Here is a 22,044-nt window from a genome sequence, read left to right on the forward strand (position 1 = left end):
GCATCTCTTTTTATGAAACATGCAGCAAGGAAGAGGGTTGATCCTCCATTTGCTTCTCCTTCTCTGACGTCGGTGGCGGCCATGACATAAGAACAAACTCTAGAGCCAGTGCAACAGGGCAGTTGAAGAAACTACGAATTCAATGTCAAAACTGCCCCTGCCGCCGCCACCAGCATTCGTTTATGATATTAACTGCCTTCCACATGATCGGGAGGATAGGCTGCCCATTGCATCTTATCTTGTAAATGATCAAGATGTCGTTCGAAGAGCATATATTGAAGGAAATATGCCCGAGAGGCAATAATAAAGTTGTTATTTATATTTTCTTATATCATGATAAATGTTTATTATTCATGCTAGAATTGTATTAACCGAAAACTTAGTACATGTATGAATACATAGACAAAACAAAGTGTCCCTAGTATGCCTCTACTTGACTAGCTCTTTAATCAAAGATGGTTATGTTTCCTGACCATAGACATGTGTTGTCATTTGATGAACGGGATCATACCATTAGAGAATGATGTGATGGACAAGACCCATCAGTTAGCTTAGCATAATGATTGTTAAGTTTTATTGCTATTGCTTTCTTCATAACTTATACATGTTCCTTTGACTAAGAGATTATGCAACTCCCGAATACCGGAGGAACACCTTGTGTGCTATCAAACATCACAACGTAACTGGGTGATTATAAAGATGATCTACAGGTGTCTCCGAAAGCATTTGCTGGGTTGGCATAGATCGAGATTAGGATTTGTCACTCAGTGTATTGGAGAGGTATCTCTGGGCCCTCTCGGTAATGCTCATCACTATAAGCCTTGCAAGCAATGTAACTAATGAGTTAGTTACGGGATGATGCATTATGGAAAGAGTAAAGAGACTTTTTGGTAACGAGATTGAACTAGGTATGAGGATAACAATGATTGAATCTCGGGCAAGTAACATACCGATGACAAAGGCAATAGTGTATGTTGTTATTGCGGTTTAACCGATAAAGATCTTTGTAGCATATGTAGGAACCAATACGAGCATCCAGGTTCTGCTATTGGTTATTGATTGGAGATGTGTCTCGATCATGTCTACATAATTCTCGAACCTATAGGGTCCGCACGATTAACGTTCGATGACAATTTGTATTATGAGTTATGTGTTTTGGTGACCGAAGTTTGTTCGGAGTCTCGGATGAGATCACGGACAATGACGAGGAGTCTCTAAATGGTTGAGAGGTAAAGATTCATATATTGGAAGGTAGTATTCGGATATCAAAATGGTTTCGAGTGGTTCAGATATTTTACCGGAGTACCGAGGGGTTACCGGAACCCCCCCCCCCCCTGGGAAGTATTGGGCCTACATGGGCCTTAGTGGAGAGAGAGGAGGGCCGCAAGGGGTGGTTGCGCCCCCCATGGCAGTCCAAATTGGACTAGGGGAGGGAGTGGCACCCCCTTTCCCTCTCCCTCTCCTTCCTTTTCCCCTCCGGTAAGAAAGGAAAAGGGGGGAGGCGAATCCTACTAGGAATGGAGTCCTAGTAGGACTCCCCCCATGGCGCGCCCCTCCTGGCCGGCCGCCTCCTCCTCCTCCCCTCCTTTATATACGGGGGCGGGGGGCACCCGAAAGGCACATCAATTGTTCTCTTAGCCGTGTGCGGTGCCCCCCTCCACAGTTTACTCCTTCGGTCATAGCGTTGTAGTGCTTAGGTGAAGCCCTGCGCAGATCACGTCATCATCACCGTCACCACGCCGTCGTGCTGACGAAACTCTCCCTCGACCCTCTACTGGATCAAGAGTTCGAGGGACGTCATCGAGTTGAACGTGTGCTGGACTCGGAGGTGCCATACGTTCGTTACTAAATTGGTTTGATCATGAAGACGTTCGACTACATCAACCGCGTTAACCTAACGCTTCCGCTTTCGGTCTACGAGGGTACGTGGACACACTCTTCCGCTCTTGTTGCTCTGCATCTCCTAGATAGATCTTGCATGAGCGTAGGAAAATTTTGAAACTGCATGCTACGTTCTCCAACAGTGGCATCAGAGCCAGGTCTATGCGTAGATGATATGCATGAGTAGAACACAAAGAGTTATGGGCGATAATAGTCATACTGCTTACCACCAACGTCTTACTTTGATTCGGCGGTATTGTTGGATGAAGCGGCCCGGACCAACATTACATGACCATGTTCATGAGACCGGTTCTACCGACATGCTTTGCACACAGGTGGCTGGCGGGTTTCTGTTTCTCCAACTTTAGTTGAATCGAGTTTGACTACGGCCGGTCCTTGTTGAAGGTTAAAACAACACGCTTGACGAAAAATCATTGGGGTTTTGATGCGTAGGTAAGAACGGTTCTTGCTAGAAGCCCGTAGCAGCCACTTGCAATAACAAAGTAGAGGACGTCTAACTTGTTTCTGTAGGGTATGTTGTGATGTGATATGGTCAAGACATGATGTGATATAAATTGTTGTATGAGATGATCATGCTTTGTAACAAAGTTATCGGCAACTGGCAGGAGCCATTTGGTTGTCGCTTTATTGTATGAAATACAATCGCCATGTAATTTCTTTACTTTATCACTAAGCGGTAGTGATAGTCGTAGAAGCAATAGTTGGCGAGGCGACAACGAAGCTATGATGGAGATCAAGGTGTCAAGCCGGTGACAATGGAGATCATGACGGTGCTTTGGAGATGGAGATCAAAGGCACAAGATGATGATGGCCATATCATGTCACATATTTTGATTGCATGTGATGTTTATCTTTTATGCATCTTATTTTGCTTAGTACGGCGGTAGCCTTATAAGATGATACCTCACTAAATTTCAATGTATAAGTGTTCTCCCTGAGTATGCACTATTGCTACAGTTCATCGTGCCGAGACACCACGCGAGGATCGGGTGTGATAAGCTCTACGTTCACATTCAATGGGTACAAGCCAGTTTTGCATGTGTAGAATGCTCGGGTTAAACTTGAAGAGCCTAGCATATGCAGATATGTCCTCGGAACACTGAGACCGAAAATGTAAATCATATAGTAGATATGATCAACATAGAGATGTTCACCATTGAAAACTACTCTATCTCACGTGATGATTGGACATGGTTTAGTTGATATGGATCACATGATCATTTATATGACTAGAGGGATGTCTATCTAAGTGGGAGTTCTTTAGTAATATGATTAATTGAACTTTAATTTATCATGAACTTAGCCCTGATAGTTTTTTGCATATCTATGTTGTTGTAGATCAAAGGCCCGTGCTACCGTTCCCTTGAATTTTAATGCGTTCCTAGAGAAAGCTAAGTTGAAAGATGATGGTAGCAACTACACGGACTGGGTCTGTAACTTGAGGATTATCCTCATTGCTGCACAGAAGAATTGCGTCCTGGTAGCACCGCTAGGTGCAAGGCCCGCTGCAGGAGCAACTCCAGACGTTATGAGCGTCTGGCAGACTAAAGCTGATGACTACTTGATAGTTCAGTGTGCCATGCTTTACGGCTTAGAATCGGGACTTCAAAGACGTTTTGAACATCATGGAGCATATGGGATGTTCCAGGAGTTGAAGTTAATAATTCAAGCAAATGCCCGAGTTGAGAGATATGAAGTCTCCAACAAGTTCTATAGTTGCAAGATGGAGAGGAATAGTTCTGGCGGTGAACACATACTCAGAATGTCTGGGTACCATAACCACTTGACTCACTTGGGAGTTAATCTTCCTTATGATAGTGTCATTGACAGAGTTCTTCAATCACTATCACCAAGCTATAAATGCTTCGTGATGAACTATAATATGCAAGGGATAGAAAAGACAATTCCGGAGCTCTTTGCGATGCTAAAGGCTACGGAGGTAGAAATCAAGAAGGAGCATCAAGTGTGTAACATCTCAATTTTCAATTTGGATGTTATACATAGATCATCATATGCATATCATATTTATTTTTTGCATTTTTTTGTGATCCTAGAAATCATAAGCAACTCAAGGACCGAAGGAGAGAGTTGGAGGTTTCACAAAATTCATATTTGCATTTAATTCAAATTTGAAAAGAGGATCAATTCTATTTTAATTTTTTTCTCCAATTATTTTCAATAATAAAAATAAATGAGAGAAGATAATATGACTTCTTCAACCTAAGAGAAATATTGGAGAAATTTTATAAAATCAAATTATTATTTTATTCCTATTTTATTTGAATTAGAAAAAAATGGCATTTTTTAAAATTGCATATTAGTCTAGAAAAATGTTCATCTTGTCCTAAATAGTTTGGACGGTGAAAATTGTTTTTTTTTGGAATTTTTAGAATTTTTTTATATTTTATTAGGATTTTATTGCCTGCGGCAAAATTATTTAAAAAAGGTCTCCGGACCGACTGGGCCGAAACCCAGCAGGCCCAACTCGCCCACGCCACCTTCCCTAACGCGCCGCCGCAATCGTGCTTGTGCCGGACTCCTTGGAGTCCGTGTCGCCGCTGCCGCCCGACATGGAGGCCAAGTCGGAGCCACCCCGGGACCCCCCTTCTTTATAAGGACCGGCCCCGAACCCCTCTGCCCCTCGACCGTCACCGCCGCAGCCTTCGCCTCCGCGCCGCATCGCCGCCGCCGAGCCGCGAGCCACCGCCACCACCCTGCTCGCGCAACATCGCCGCCACCTGCAGCCGCGCCGCCGCCGCTGTATATCACCGTCACCGCCGCCTGCTGCTGCCACCGCTGCATCGCCTCGCCGTCGCCGCGCCACCGCCATCGCCGCCGACCGGTTAACCCCGGTAAACCAGTAATAATCGTTCGGTCTTTCAGGTTTTTTTTCGGTTTAATCGGTTCGTTAGGTAGATTGGTTTATTTTTTTAGGTTTACCTATTTAACGAATGTTCGTTCATTCGTTTTAACGAACGGTTTTCGTTTTAATGAGCGGTAGATTTTTCTTTTTAGTTTTATTTTTGTCTAGGGACCTATCCATGAATAGTTTTATCGCGATTTAGCCCTGATCTTAAAACTAGCGTAACTTTTTACTCGTTTGTCCAAATTAGATGAAACCAGCGCCTAAATCTTTGTAACGATCTGTTCTTTCCAGTTAGCCAACTTGAATATGATTTTTACATTGTAAAATTTGAATTTAGTTCATATTAGTAAATGATCTTGTTTCGTTCGTATCTTGAGTTTTGTTTCTCCGTTTGAGTTGTTTCTTTTTGCAAATTGTAGCTAATCTCATATACCTACTGCCAAGATCTAATCCATATGATAATGCTGGTAGGTTTTACTTTCTGTTTATTTGAGTTGTTTGCTTGTTTCGTGTTTGATTTGGATCTTTTCTCGGTTTTCTCGTTGTTTCGTTTGAGTGATTGCTAGTTTGTCTACGCTAGATTACCCAGAGTGCGAAGCTTGTTACTACGAATCTCTAGAGTTTGCAGATCATCATAAAGGCAAGTTACAATTTGATCATACTCTTCTATACCAAGTTTTTACTATGCATTCATATTGCCCCTCAAATATTTGCACGAGTAGGATTGGAAACATGTGGTTTGGTTGTAGTACTTGAGGTAGGAGCCTAATACCTTTTATCACCCCGGGAATATACATTATGCTTTATTATTGCTTAGCCATGCTCACAGACGGGGATTGGATTGTGATTCACATGGAAGTTTGGAGAGTTATTAATCTTGGATAACATTAAGGTGGCAACTTTAATACACATCTTGGGTGGATTGGTTGGGGTACCTGGGGAACCCAGTGCTGTCCATTAAGGGAAATCCCGGGGTACCCGTGTGATTTTTCCTCGGTTCGCCACCCAGGCTCAAAGGGATCATATGATATTTCATGACTAGAAACTTCCGTGTGCAGCCACAAGCCATTATGTGCTATGGCATAGTTGAGTAAGTTGTATGAGCTCCCGAAGAGGTGGACTAGCAGATGTAGGGGAAAGTAGGTGTACCGGTCTGCCCGGAGTAGAGAGTAAGTGCTTTACAAAGACTATATCTCGATCTTCCGATCGTGGATGCAGTCGAGTCTTGTGGGGAAAAGTGTGCAACCTCTACAGTGTATAAACTAATCATGGTTAGCCGTGTCCCCGGTTATGGACATCTTGAGTATCTGGAATTGGATATTATTGTTGATCTCATCACTCTTTAGTTAATTGAATTGGGTTTAATGAAGATACTTTTAATTGGGATTTGAGTTGGGGGGACCTTCTCAAATATTGGAACAACTTGGGAGTAGTTAAATAAATTTATTCCTTTGTTGTAGGGAAAAACTAGCTTTATGCAAAATCCTAAACATAGAGCCTCCACCAGCCAACTATTGCATGTAGATATAGTTCTTGCATTTCATTGCTTTACAGTGTAACTCCGCCAGTATATTCAATGTGCTAACCTACATGGCTGCAACGTCTCATGTTGCAGACTACTCAGACGACGAATAAGGTGTGATAGGTCGTTGTCTTGCACTGAGCTATGTCGTTGGAGTTGTTGGACTCATTTACCTTTGAAGCTTCCGTAGTTAATTAGTTTGGATGGCCTTCAGCCATGATATTCTTGTGTAATCATACTCTTTATGAGGACTCGATGTAATAAGTGTGTGATTGAATTCTGTTATAATTCCTCGAGTACTGTGCGTGTCAGCATTATCCATCCAGGGATGACACTGATGCACAGAGACTTCGGTTCATTCGGATCGTGGTCGCAAAGTGTTGATGGCTCACAAGACCACTAGTTTCAATAAAAGGACAAAGGAAAGAAAGGGAACTTCAAGAAGAATAGCAAGCAAGTTGCTGCTCCCGGGAAGAAGCCCAAGTCTGGACCTAAGCCTGAAACTGAGTGCTTCTACTTCAAAGAGACTGGTCATTGGAAGCGGAACTTCCCCAAGTATTTGGCGGATAAGAAGGATGGCAAAGTGAAAGGTATATTTGATATACATGTTATTGATGTGTACCTTACTAATTCTCCTAGTAGCACCTGGGTATTTGATACTGGTTCTGTTACTCATATTTGCAACTTGAAACAGGGGTTACTGATTACACGAAGATTGGCTAAGGACGAGGTGACGATGCGCGTCAAAAATGGTTCTAAGGTTGATGTGACCGCCGTCGGCATGCTACCTCTACATCTACCTTCGGGATTAGTTTTAGACCTGAATAATTGGTATTTGGTGCCAGCGTTGAGCATGAACATTATATCTGGATCTTGTTTGATGCGAGATGGTTATTCATTTAAATCGCAAAATACTGGTTGTTCAATTTATATTAGTAATATCTCTTATGGTCATGCACCCTTGATGAGTGGTCTATTTTTGTTGAATCTCGGTCGTAGTGATACACATATTCATAATATTAAAGCCAAAAGATGCAAAGTTAGTAATGATAGTGCAACTTATTTGCGGCACTGCCGTTTAGGTCATATTGGTGTAAAGCGCATGAAGAAACTCCATTCTGATGGGCTTTTGGAATCACTTGATTATGAATCACTTGATGCTTGCGAACCATGCTCATGGGCAAGATGACTAAGACTCCATTTTCCGGAACAATGGAGCGAGCCACTGACTTATTGGAAATAATACATACCGATGTATGCGGTCCAATGAGTGTTGAGGCTCGCGGCGGGTATCATTATTTTCTGACCTTCACAGATGATTTGAGCAGATATGGGTATATCTACTTAATGAAACATAAGTCTGAAACATTTGAAAAGTTCAAAGAATTTTAGAGTGAAGTGGAAAATCATCGTAACGAGAAAATAAAGTTTCTACAATCTGACGCGGAGGTGAATATTTGAGTTACGAGTTTGGTCTTTATTTGAAACAATGTGCAATAGTTTCACAGCTCACGCCGCCTGGAACACCACAGCGTAATGGTGTGTCCGAACTTCGTAACCGTACTTTATTAGATATGGTGCGATCTATGATGTCTCTTACTGATTTACCGCTATCGTTTTGGGGTTATGCTTTAGAGACGGTTGCATTCACATTAAATAGGGCACCATCTAAATCCGTTGAGATGACACCATATGAAATGTGGTTTGGCAAGAAACCTAAGCTGTCGTTTCTTAAAGATTGGGGCTGCGATTCTTATGTGAAAAAGCTTCAACCTGATAAGCTCGAACCCAAATCAGAGAAATGCATCTTCATAGGATACCCAAAATAAACCGTGGTGTACACCTTCTATCACAGATCCAAAGTCAAGATATTCGTTGCTACGAATGGATCCTTTCTAGAGAAGGAGTTTCTCTCGAAAGAAGTGAGTGGGAGGAAAGTAGAACTTGATGAGGTAATTGTACCTTCTCCCCAATTGGAAAGTAGTTCATCACAGAAATCAGTTCTAGTGATTCCTACACCAATTAGTGAAGACGCTAATGATGATGATCATGAAACTCCAGATCAAGTTACTACCGAACCTTGTAGGTTAACCAGAGTATAGTCCGCACCAGAGTGGTACGGTAATCCTGTTCTGAAAGTCATGTTATTATACCATGATGAACCTACGAACTATGAGGAAGCGATGATGAGCCTAGATTCCGCGAAATGGCTTGCGCCATGAAATCTGAGATGGGATCCATGTATGAGAACAAAGTGTGGACTTTGGTGGACTTGCCCGATGATCGGCAAGCCATCACTACAAAAAAATACACTTCTGTGATGATACGTGTTTGTCACAGTAGGTCGCGTTTTTTGTCATGCATCTACATCCATGATGATTTTATAATAGAATCAAGATAGTCATACCTGTGTTGTCGTAGAAGTGTTCCGTGACATTACCAAAATTATCATCACGGAAGTGTCAACTTCCATGATGATAAATCGCGCGTCATAGAAGTGCTTTCGTAAGGGTGACTGACACGTGGCATCCACCATAACGGAACGCCGTTAAGCTATCGGGTCCGGTTTTGGATACGATAACCCATTAACAGCCCCGACCAATGGGGATTTTCCATGTGTAAAATCATCATTGGCTAGAGGAAACACGTGTCGGCTCACCGTTGGGACAGATGTCATCCACTCATTGGACCTAAGGCGCCTATGATACGTCGACACGTGGCACGACCCAACAGAGGCCCATTCTTGTGAAAATGATGGCCCGTTTGACTTGGTTAAAAGGTGGCGGGCCGGCCCACAGAAAGCCTGTTAACGACATGTTCGCATATAGCCCATTTACAGCCTTCTAACTCACGACCCGTTACGGCCTACCGAAATTAGGCCCAGTAGCATCATCTGGGTCGTCCAATTTGATTCCAGCCTGTTGTAACTTCCGGTCCATGTATGGCCCATGACGTCTTCCGGCCCATATGAGTCCCTTTGTAACTCTTGGCCCATTAACGGCCCGTGGTGAAACCAGCCCGTAATGAACAGCGTATCACTTTATACCCGTTAGCAGCCCATTATTCCATTGGGTAGTTTCCAACCCGTGTTACCTTTTGGCCTTCTTAGGGCCCATTTATTCTTGGGCTCATTTCCAGCACTCGGTTACTTATGGCCCGTTACTGGCCTTTTCTGCTTGTGGGCCAAATTCAGCCCGTGGATAGAGTTGGCTCGTTTGTGGCCCGTTAATCTGTTGGGCCATTTTCATTGCATCATCAAATACGGCCTATTAACGGCCCGTTATGGTCAGCTCATAAAACATACGATTTCCACTCTAGCCCATTTGCGGACCATTATACGACTTGTACAAGGCCCATAGATGACACGACCCGTACAAGGCCCATGGATCCTATGGGACGTAGAAGGCCCATTGATCCGACGGCCCATAGAAGGCCCATGGATCCGACGGCCCATAGAAGGCCCAAGGACCCGACAACCCATAGAAGGCCCACGGATCCGACGACCATAGAAGGCAATGGATCGTCCGTCTCGTAGATGGCCCATGGATTGTACGGCCCGTGGAGGGCCATGGTCACTACAACGTTTGGGCGAGTTGGCCCCCGTTTGATCGATATAGCATATTCAAAGAATTATCCTTCTCTATACTATCACCTCTAAAAAACATACACTATACAATAAAGAGACTAAGGCATAGAAACATACAATAAAGAAATTACAGCCGATTATACCCACTAGGCATTATGGTTCGGCACTAGTGATAATAAAGCATACACAAACAACAAATTACATACACTGGGCAAATACAGCTCATCCATCATGGACGCGCATCAACATAACTTACCATTTGAACTATAATCTCTTCAGAAAATAGGATTGGCCGGATTCATATAGCACAAATTTTAGTCTGCAAAATTTCCAATTCCTTCGTGGTTACCTCAGTGTCTTGTTTCATTTTAATTTTTTTGAATCTTGCATCTAATACTTGCATGTCCAGTCTCAACTTGTTGCTTGTACGTTGAGAATCATGTACACGTTGTCTACAATGGAATGCACATGTATTAGGTTATGCCATGTATGATGATGCCTAAATGTACACTATAGCAGGCAGGAGTGATTCATCATTGCACGCACAATTGAATTGCGGGTTAAGGGCCAGTTCGATTCTGCCTTTTCAGGGCTTACTATCAAAATAAGCTATAAAAGATGTAAAGATGTCATTTTTGAGTTATGGGTTTGGGCTTAACTAATTTAGCTTTGGAGGGGGGTGTTTTGGGTAGAACCTCACTAAAAATTGAAGGGAAGGGGAATAGTGAAATGACTCTGTTGTCTGCCTATATTACACTCAAAATGCAACTACTGATGCCAGTGTCACACCAGACCCTCAAGTAAAAACAAACACGCAAGCGTTCATTGCCCTGCCCGCTTGCATCTCCTCTCCCCTTTCCCTCTACCTTGATCTCCTGCCTGTAGCACTAGGGTTTCTCCAGCAAGCCGTCGCCACTGGTCCCATCTGGTATGGTCCTCGACGATGCTCTGTCCAGCTAGGCTACATGGCCGGCGGGTAGGGGCAAATCTCCCTGGCTGCTCCTCCCTCTAGCGCCGCCCCTCATTCTCATGGTCTCCAGCAGCTGCTCCACTGTGGTTTGTCCAACACACTACTCCGACGGGCGCTGCACAACTACGGCATGCGTTCTTCATTTAAATTAGGCAATGGGATCTCTATGGAAAACATTGACCAAAGTAGATTGTGCCAAGCAGATGGTATCTTTGTATTTGCATTTTGAGAAAATAGTGATGGTCTGTTTTCCTATCATATTAATTACTGCACTAGGTTCAATTTGTGATGTTTGCAAATCAAATTAATTTTCATATGGGCAGCAAAATGAAAAAATATAATGCAATATAGACTTTTCACTGATCATACCAAAGATAAGCTGAAAACGCAATGAAAAGAACTGGTTGGCTTATTACATGGAGCTTATATTCACAGGTGCTTATTTTCTTAGGATAACTCATAATAACTGTCCCTAAGAAACTTGGCCAATAGAACTGACATACAAATAACATGTCATGATGATTGCAATGGAGGAGTGACGTACCATAGCACACTGTATAGGCTCACCGTTGCCTCTCCTTTTTTTGCGATGTTCCATGAAATTGCCACATACATCTTGTACTTTTTCATTGTGTAACCCTATCTGCAAGTTGACAGGGCTAATTTCAGACATCTTTACATGATAATACATTGCATATCCCTTGCGCATATTTAAACAACCAATTAATGCTTGTGTGCATAGCATAAAACTAGCCATGACTCTGTGTGCTGGACTAGCAGGCACTCTAAGGGAGCCTAATGTAGTGCATTGGAATTCCTACATGCCACCTATGATTTTGTGTAATGTACTGCCTCTGTTCCTAAATATATGTCTTTGTAGAGATTCCAGTATGGACCACATACAGATGTATATAGATGCATTTTCGAGTGTAGATTCACTCATTTTGCTCCATATGTAGCCTACAATGGAATCTCTAGAAAGACTTATATTTAGGAATGGAGGTACGAGGTAGTATCATATATGACATCTACGTATCTAATTTAGCAGCCATTAGTAGAAATCATTGTCTGCACAAAGGGATTACTGGTTGAAAATCCTAGCAAAGCACGCTGGCAGGCACAGAACAATACAAGAGAGAGAGACGCACTTACAAGATCATAGCAATGCCTCAGTCCAGGATCTTGGTTGGCCAAGCTGTTAGATCCAGAAGAAACATCGTCCTTGTAGTTTTTGCCAGCTGCATAACAGGTAACAGCGACCTGTTAGTATATTTGAAGTACATCGGGCAGGTGATGCTGGACGGGTTTAAAGGTGACAAGTACCTAGGCCATGGCAGGTGCTTGGCATCTTGCCAGATGGTGGCAATCAGGTTAGAAACATCAAGGGTGATGACGCTGCGCTGGCTGTCAGGGTCCGGTAAGGAGATCTAGACCCGTCGAGTAGGGTGTTTGTGGAGCGGATCTGGTAGGGTGGACTACGGTGTGGGCGAAGCGGATCTGTGGTCGTGGATGAGGGCGTAGGTGAAGCTGCTCCGGTGGTTGGGTTAAGGATGGTGTCGACGATGCGGATCTACGGCCGTGGACGGGGCGTCAGAAGCTGCTCCGGTAGGTTGGATGAGGGTGCGAGGAAGCGGATTTGAGGTCGTGGACTTGTGAGTTGGCAAAGCGGCCCCGGTAGGGTTGAGAATGGTATAGGCGAAGCTACTCCGGTAGGGTTGACGATGGTGTCGGCGAAGCAGCTCTGGTAGGGTTGAGGAAGGTGTCAGCAAAGAGGATCATAGGTCGTCGAGGGGGCGTCGGTGGGGCGGCTCCGGGGGGGGGTGGACGAAGCGTCTCCAGTGGGGAGTATGAATGAGCCGCTGCAGATGCGCTGCAGTTGATGAGAGTACCGGTGAAGCAGATCCGACGCCATGGACAAGGCCGGCACATAATGGGTTGTGGTACAGTGGTGGATGAGCAGTCTACTTGTTTCTAGGGGAGGTGGGAGGGGTAGATGCGGCCGCAACAGAAGATCCGGCGAGGTGGACGCCGCTGGCAGTGAATTGGCTCTGGTACACCGGTGGATGAGCACTCTAGGGTTTCAAGAGGGGAGGGGAGAAAGGCCGATGAAGTACCGACGGCGTGATGTAAGATGCTCTGGTGCTGTGGAGTTAGTCATTTTTGCGAGAGGGGGAGAATAAATGGGGGCGCCATGTAGTGGGGGGAACCGGAAGTTACCAAAGCAGCCCTGACCTATTATGTAGATGAGGGCGGTATTATAACTATTTGTCTCCATGCACCAAGGACAAAAGGGGAATTTCGCATGCTAAAAACTAAGGTGGCGGAAATTTTAGAAGGAGACAGGAGATTTTGCCGCTCGCGGCACCGTTCGTATCCAGTTTCAACTAATTTTGGACCGTGCTAGCGGGAAGGTCATGTGATACTGTGTACACGGGACACGCGTCAGCAGTTAATAACTGGTGTGAAGTCCACCCCAAAAAAAATACAATAACTCGGGATGATGCGCCGATAACTTGGACATTCACACAGGCGCGGCCAATCGTACGGGTGTAGTGGCACGTTCACAAAAAAAGGGATCAAACGCTCAGCCTATGTATTTCTCATGTAAATAGATAATTTAGTGTCATTGGTTATTTACTTTAAACATAATGCATTGACATGTCAGTGTAGAGGCACACAAAAAGAAATGGATATTGTAGTCCGCTACTTAAAAGTGTTACCTCATATGATTACATAGCCTCCATTTCATAAATTGCATATCCGTTGAATTCATATATGAATATTACATATATTACTTCATAATAGAACAGAACCTTAAATCATCAAAGACTAATGAATTTGAATGCAAGAGTAACAATGGTGCATGTACATGATAGCTACATTGGTTGTTTGAAGAAACATCACCTTAACTTTGGCATGCACAACTGAAAAGGTTTATTTAAATAGAAAAATATGTGATATGTGCGTGTCCAATCTTTATAGCGTTGAATCGATATTGTACCTTTGGCCATGATACAAAGTAGATATTGATTTATGTTCAAGCCATGCACGTCCATGATCGCTAGATAGTGATACGTGAATGAATTGTGCAATCTCTCTCACACGCATACATATCTCATTTCCCTGTGGGCATCGGAATCACACACGCGCACTTCATGTATTTCTCTCCCTCCGTCAAGGTTAGAATTCGTCTTTCTACCCCGTCCTACAAGTCTCTCACACACAAACACACATGCTCTCTCTGTCGAACACGCCCACCCCTTTAATTTCGCCCACCCACAGCCACTAATATCTCAATGTATAATAATGTCTCTCACACATATGCCTAAGGTTAACTCGAGTTCCGGAACCATATGGATACATACAATGGGATTCCAGCAGAGCACCTTTTGTTTTGAGATTTCGCTCTCTCTCTCTCTCCCTCTCTCTCTCTCTCTCTCTCTCTCTCACACACACACGCACACAAACACACACACATTGTTTCTCACTTTATTTTTTCCGGCACTTGCATGCACACCGTTTGTTTCTTCGTGATGCTTTAAGTATGCCTCGCACAAATGCTATCTACCTATCCCTTAATTAGCTAGATATGTGTCGCACAAACTCCTTCTCCCTACTAGCAAGATGCCCATGCGTTGCATGGAACATCAAGATGCATTTGTATGAGTAGTTTATCTTGTGGGAGAAAAGGATGAATGAGGGAATGCCTTATTTGCAAATGCGGAGAGGGGTGTGGGTATCTTTTTTAAAAATTGCCATAGTTTCCTTCCTATCCGTCGGATATAAATCAGATGGCCTATATTGCAGGATGGCAGGAACACCATCATCACCAACTCAGTTTTTTATAAGAGTAGAGATATGTAAGTGTCACTGCCCCCCACACACACACCCACACACCCACCCACACACACAAACACACTTCCCAACACCGAAGGAGTAGGGTGACACCTCGATCTTGATACTAATCCATCGACTGACTTCTCTTTCAAACACACCCACACACTACCCAACACCGAAGGAGTAGGGTGGCACCTCGATCTTGATAGTAATCTATTTACTCCTCTTTGCAACACACACACGTACACACACACTCGCTAGTTGTGCCTCTGTGCCTACCGTGCACACTCCCGGTACGTCTTTCTCTCGCTCCCCCTCCCCCCACCCCAACAATGACAGCAGAAGGGTGACAACTCGATCTGATCGTAATTTGTCAATTGGTTTCTCTCTCAAACATTGTGTCTCTGTGCCTCGCTCAGTAGCCCCCTTGATATGTAGACTTCTCGCGCGCGCATAGTTGTAGTGACAATGACGCTGAACCCAGTGTGCCTCGTTTTTACCGGCCTCATGTGATAGTTCTCACCCTGTTTTCTGTTAATTAACAAGGCAACCTTTTCTTTGTTACTACTAGTGAATCTGAAATCATTCGGGGCAGACATAAAATGTATCACTTCAACCCAATTATCGCAGTAACTATTTTAAAAGAAACTAGCTAGATGCCCGTGCGTTGCACGGAACATCAAGATGCATTTTATGAGTAATTTATCTTGTGAGAGAAAAGGATGAACGAGGGAAGGCCTTATTTGTGACGTGGAGAGGGGTGTGGGTATATTTTTGCAAAATTGCCATAGTTTCCTTCCTATCCGTTAGAAATAAATCCGACGGCCTACATTGCAGGATGGCACACACACCATCATCACCAACTCTATTTTCTACTCCCTCCGTATGTGGTAGTCCATTTGAAATCTGAAAAAGACAAATATTTAGGAACAGATGGAGTATAAGAGTAGACATGGAGATATATCTCCACCATGGTCTACAACAAAAATGTGCTGGACTGGTTAGCGTCGGATGCTCGCAACGCGATGACATGAGTTCCAATTATGTCTTTAACTTTAGATTTTTATATTATATATTACTTATTTAATATATACTTCTTTCGCTATTGTACTAACAGTGGAACCCACAAAGTACTTAGAATACAAGATTAAGGATGGACTTGTTTCTTTTTAACTTTCTGTACGAAGTTGTAGCCACCCTGTAAGTCACGTGTACACTGTACATGCAATTCACTTTTTATAGAGGGACAATCATACACGCAATTAACTCAAGTGGATTGGATGTCACTCTATTATTTTCAGCATAAGAGCATCGCCAACGGCAGCTGGCAAATTTCCTCCGCTTCCTTCCACGGAGGACGACATCAAACGCCAGCGGCATACATTTTCACAACTCTAACCAACTAGATTAAATTCATGCAAACATGGACTGATTTCATATAAGCATGAAGGATTTCATATAAAAAAGCCGGATCTTCATATAAACATGATGGATTTCATTACATTTACATGAACTAAGAGGTGCCAATCCGGTTGTCTTGGTATAATTAATACTCCACTACTAGAAAAACCGCTACTAATGGCGCACCTAATTTGGCCATTAATGGCGCATCACTGGTGCGCCATTACTAGCACGCCATTAGTAATTTTTACTAATGGCGCATCAGTGGTGCGCCATTAGTATCTGGTATACTAATGGCGCACCACTGGTGCGCCATTAGTATAGGCTACGGTGCGCCATTAGTATGCCTCCCAGGGGCCATGTATACCCAGGTGCTTTGGCATACTAATGGCGCACGACCACGAGATGCGCCATTAGTAACAGCGGCATACTAATGGCGCACTGTCCAGTGATGCGCCATTAGTATGCTTTGTCATACTAATGGCGCACTGTCACGTGATGCGCCATTAGTATGAATATTAGGGTTTTTTTATTTTTTTATTTTCTGTTTTTTGCACAGGTTACAAAATGTATAATTTGACAAAATATAAACAGCACACATCAACAACAGATTCATCGAATACAATAAAAGATTAGTCTTTGAATACAATTCATCATATTAGTCTCCGAATACAATTCATCATATTAGTCTCCAATTTTTATTATAGTAAGAATATTACAATGTCTTTACAAGTTTCCAATAAAAGGAAAATTGCAAGGAAATAAAAAAAAACCTAAAGCTAATCTTCTAGTAATCTTTTCTTCTTTTTCTTCACTTTATCCCTGCAAAATGTAACAAAATAAACAGAAACACAAACAAATTATTTATAACATGTCAATACTGTCATTTTTTCAGACCAAGTAACTAACAACTTCAGTGAGACAGGCACAGTGCAGTGTGAATTTCAATTGGCTAAATCATATATAGAAATCAGTATCTTCTCTATGAACCTGAAACTGAGATGACTGGACTAATTTTGCACATTTGATTTATGAATTTATTCTTCTTCGACAACCAACTAAACTTCGGATCACCTTCTAAGCATCTGTACATACTACATAGGCTGATTAATCCAACAGCCACAATGCAAATATCGACTATTTCCATTGAACTTCTTCACTTACTCATTATTATCTAATGAAACCATTCGTAACTAATGAAGCAGATTGGCTGAAGTTATCATGTCTACATTTGGCTGGTAGGATGGAACATTTCTGGATTGGGAGTCAATGAGCTTTATGCTTTCAATTCTCACTGTTTTATTCAGGTGGTACAAGTAACATTTCAGCCTATTTCTAGATAAAAGCCCACCCTCTGTATGAGGCTTCACTGCCCAAAAGGCTGAAGTTGGAATATGATCAAACTATTCAGAGCACTATAGGGCCAAAATGGTCCTTTGAATTCAGTAGTTGATTTCGGAGCACTATAGGGTCAAAATGGTCCTTTGAATTCAGTAGTTGATTTCTGAGCCAAAATACTATTTATTTTATTTGTGCGCAATATTGCCTTTTTTCAAAATAATAGCATAAGGCTCAAGACTTGTATCATTTTCAAGTTAGATTCTAAAATTCCTGGGTGCCAAAACTTTGAGAAACATCACATTAAACACCAACTATTTTTCAAAGGAAATCGATACACATTGTTAAAAGGTGAACCCATTATGCTTTCAAATGAATATATATAAACTGCTAAAAATATGTCTTGCCAAAAGGCACAGATGCATCACTTGCTTTAACTAATATGCATGGAAAAGCATCATCTTAGTGACAAACAAACTGCAAAGTTAGGAAATAAAAGGAGAAATCAGAAGAACAAGCATACAAAATACATCTAGTATACAGGCAATGTATTAAATACCTGATGAGGGTTGCGATCAATAATTGACTACTCCTTGAACTTCAGCTTACATGAATATTCGCGATTACCTTGAATGCGCATAGTACCATAGTGATCACAGTACAGTTTACCCAATATGAGATTGTAAATGGAAGTGGTCACCTGTGATAGCATATTTTCAGTTAATCATTTCACAGAGTCAATCATTTCACAGAGTTAACCATTTCTTGATAACTAGGTAATAATACCTTGCTCCACTGGAAAACTTCACCATCATCAAACTCCAGTGTTAACACACCAACAGGATCAAGTTGAATGGAGCGACCCCAGAACTTGCTCTTTAGGTTGCTATCTGCCCAAAACCTCCAGCCATTTCCCTCACAGTGGCATGCAACAACCATTGGATGATGACTAACCTGGCAAGTGGTATTGAATATTTTTATATAAACCAACATGCAGAAGCAAATAAACTAAACTTCAAGAAAATCTGTAGTGGCCTCAAATATCTGTTAGTCTACAAAAGAAAGGCTATTTGATGATTCAACATGTACAGAGTAGAAAATCCGAAGTAACGACTACATGGGGCACTGCAGCAGTATTGCAGCGGGCTGTTCTAAAAGCAGTATTCAAACTAGTTCATGGAGAAGTTTAAGGTGTTACGTTACATAAACTCACTATCAGAATGTAAGAAATAAGTTAGGAGAATGAACAGTGGACTATGCTAACCAACAGTAAGAACCTGTTCTTCATATTACTGGATTTCTAAAGGTTCATAAAAATACCTTTTCTGAGAAAAAACGAAGACCTTTATCTCGATAATCTGCTTCATAGGTCTCCCCAAGAAGAGGGTTGAAGGGCTTACAACTCCTTCCATCCGTAGAGGCATAACCAGAAACAGCAAATGCTGCAACGCTTAGAATCCTCATCAGACTATCCCCCTGAGTATTCAACATAGAGATGTAAGATGCATAAATGTGGTTCATCTCATGATAGAAATAAGCAAATAAACATGTCCAATCACAAGTTAGTTATTGCCACTACTACAGATAACATGCACACAGAAAAGTTCTGACATCTTTGCAAAGAAACAAAATGGTAGAGAACAGGTTAAACATAATGACACCAAGAAGTGTTAGAGGCAGATTTAGAATGCACTCGAATGAGTTTAGAGTAAAACGGAAGACATTGCATAAAGGTGTAATATGTAGGACACAAACAGGAGTAATCACATAAGTACATTGATATCCTCTTTGGTACAAACCAAAACTAAGATTGGATATATACTACAACTACAAAGCAGGAGATAACAAGAACAACCTGAAGAGGAGTAGAGGACACGGTGCAAAATCGAACAAAACCACCTCTAAGCTACTTATGTTTCAGGTTAAACTACTTAAGTTCTACTCCCTCCGTTCAAAAATAGATGACTCAGCTTTGTACTAACTTTAGTACAAAGTTGGGTCATCTATTTTGGAACGGAGGGAGTAGTATGAAAGGGAAAGTCACGCACTTCCCGTCACATGCTGAGAATAATGAGGAAGAAGACATACCCTTTTGCCCCATTCATATGCTCGATCAATAAGGTAGGAATACTCAAGATCCTCGAAACATTTTTGTAATGATGAAAGAGGTTCATTGAACTAAATAGGCAGACAGACTTTGGTAAGATCCTTTCCTATGTTGTCCTTGATCATTGACCACAAACTAACACCCTTCTCTTTCTCAACTGGATTTGGTAGCTTTTTACGCCTTCTCACATACGGATAATTAATTCCAACAGACTTCATAGAAGGATCAATTCCATCCATCGGGTAGTCGTCCTCATCATCTGAACCAGCTTCAGATCTTTGGAAATCAGATCCACTGCTTTTAAAAGAACTAGATGAAAGGAAATCAGTTGTATCAAAATATATGTTCTCTTCATCGTCAGTCTCCTCTTCAGCAGGATCTTGTGGTTCATTGTAATCATCAGACTCGCTACCACTTCCTTCTGAAAAAAGAGGAATGGTAATTTAAGTTGTCGACAAAAGTAAATCAAATATTGAATCGACATTCATGATATAATCGAAAGAGAGTTTGCAAGGAACACCGAGGACTCCATAAAAGAGAAATCCAATATGTGCATTCAAGACCTCGGAAAGTTGGTATCTAAGAACAGCAAATGAAGAAATCATGAATGGAAAGGGAGAGAGGGAGAAGATCTAGACTGATCTCCAAAACTGTTGCTAACAGAACTACAAGTTACTAATTTACAACTAAAAAAGTGGTTATCACGTATCAAACAGTTATCAAACGGTCCATGCTGATTGAATGGTCAACCTATCCACCCCTCGTCCCTCGAACCAAAAGCATAGATGGCTATCTGTAACCATTTGGGATACCCATAGCCACTCAAAGCTATCCCGTGAACCAAAGACAGCCCTAGTAAATATGATGTCCATCCGCTCATGCATGTATATAGTTTGCTTACACTTCGGCTAACCAATCAGCAATGCTCATATTGAACCAAACCACCACAGTTTTGTCTGACATTCTAGAGTTACAGCTATTTTAGATGGTATATGTGTGTGGAGTTATTCACCAGCGTAAGTCAGAAATTCACCAGCGTACGTCAGTAGCTCTGTACTTGTTTCTTCATTAATTAAACCATGTAGAGAATGGCACAATATCACACCATGCAGTGGACACCAAAATTTCCTACTCCCATGCACGATCAAGTTCTGTTCGAAGCAGGGTCAGATAGATATGAATACCTCTAGGTGGCGGAGCGTGTCAAGGAGTAGCGTCTGCTTCTGCTTGAGAAGCACAAGCTGCTTGTGCAGCGCCTCGAACTCCTCCTGCACGATCCTCTCGCTGTCAGCAATGGCAGCATCGCTGACCCCTTCCTGCTGCAGGCGCTTCTTCAGGCGCTCGGTGGAGACCGCCGCGGCCGCCGCAGTGTCCCCCGGCCCGACCATCTCGCTGGTGGACATCCTCGGGAACATCTCGTTGGTGGCACGGAGCGCCTCGAGCCACGCGGCCCTGTCCTCCCTCGTCTCGGCCCGCAGGTGCAGCCTCTTGGTCCCCGAGAAGATGGAGAACCTCATGTCGTCCGATCTGCTCTCTCTGACGGTCGACACCTGCACGTCAACCACCCGTTTCAGCGTCAGAGACAGAGGGAAATGGATCTGCGGATCAGAGGAGCGAATCGAAGCATCGAGCGGGCGACTGACCTTGAGGTGGATTTCGCCGAGGGGCTTGCGGGGCGTCTGGTGGTGGCCGTGGCCGTTGGAGTGGGGGCGGATGCGGAGGAGGGGCGCGCGAGGCGGCGGAGCGAGTCCTCGCCGATGACCTTGGTGCCGCGGTCGGTGTCGCGGGAGAGGTCGATGCGGTCGGGCCCGTGGATCTTGTAGTAGGAGAGCACGCCGTCGCTGAGCGCGAACCAGTGGGGCCGCCACCCGCGGCCGTAGTTGACCCACTTGTAGAGGACCCCGGAGATGCCAGATCCGGTGTCGCCATGGCCGGCCTCCTCCTGTGGTGCCTGCTAGGTCGCCATGGCCGCGGGCTCCTTGTCCGTGGCGGCTGGATCTGGGGCCTTGGGGTGGCAGGGAGCTCCTCCTCCTGCAGCTCGGCGGCCTCCACACCCCGGAGCAACGCCGTCGCCGGAGGACGTGGTCACCTGCTCTCCTCTGGATCCGGTGAGGAGGGTTGGGGAAGGAGCTCACCACGGCTCCATGCCCTGGATCTGGTGTGAGGGAGGGGGAAGGGAGCTCGCCGTGGTCAGGAGGGAGAGGAAGAGGCGGGTGGCCGGGGCTTCCCGATCTAAATCAATGTCGAGGGAGGTGGGTGGGTGTGTCAGGAGGAAGGTGAAGGGGAGAGAACGTGACAAGAGGGAGGGGATAAGGGGTGATAGCAATGGCGCACTGGCAGGGGTGCGCCATACGTATAGATAGCAATGGCGCATCTCTTATTGGTGCGCCATTACTAGTTAAAACTAGTAATGGCGCATGGTGGAACAGTGCGCCATTAGTAGTTTTGTAAAAAAGGAATAAAAAATATAATTAAAAAAACAACATTAGTGGCGCACTTTCCGACAGGTGCGCCA

At 43.5% G+C, this 22,044-nt stretch overlaps 1 pseudogene; it reads right to left on the bottom strand.

The window, feature by feature from the left end:
* Nucleotides 1-22,044, bottom strand: part of LOC123067281 (oxysterol-binding protein-related protein 1A-like) — a 109,719-nt pseudogene that overhangs the window by 59,127 nt on the left and 28,548 nt on the right.

This window comes from Triticum aestivum, chromosome 3B, assembly GCF_018294505.1.
Source record: "Triticum aestivum cultivar Chinese Spring chromosome 3B, IWGSC CS RefSeq v2.1, whole genome shotgun sequence".
NCBI lineage: Eukaryota > Viridiplantae > Streptophyta > Magnoliopsida > Poales > Poaceae > Triticum > Triticum aestivum.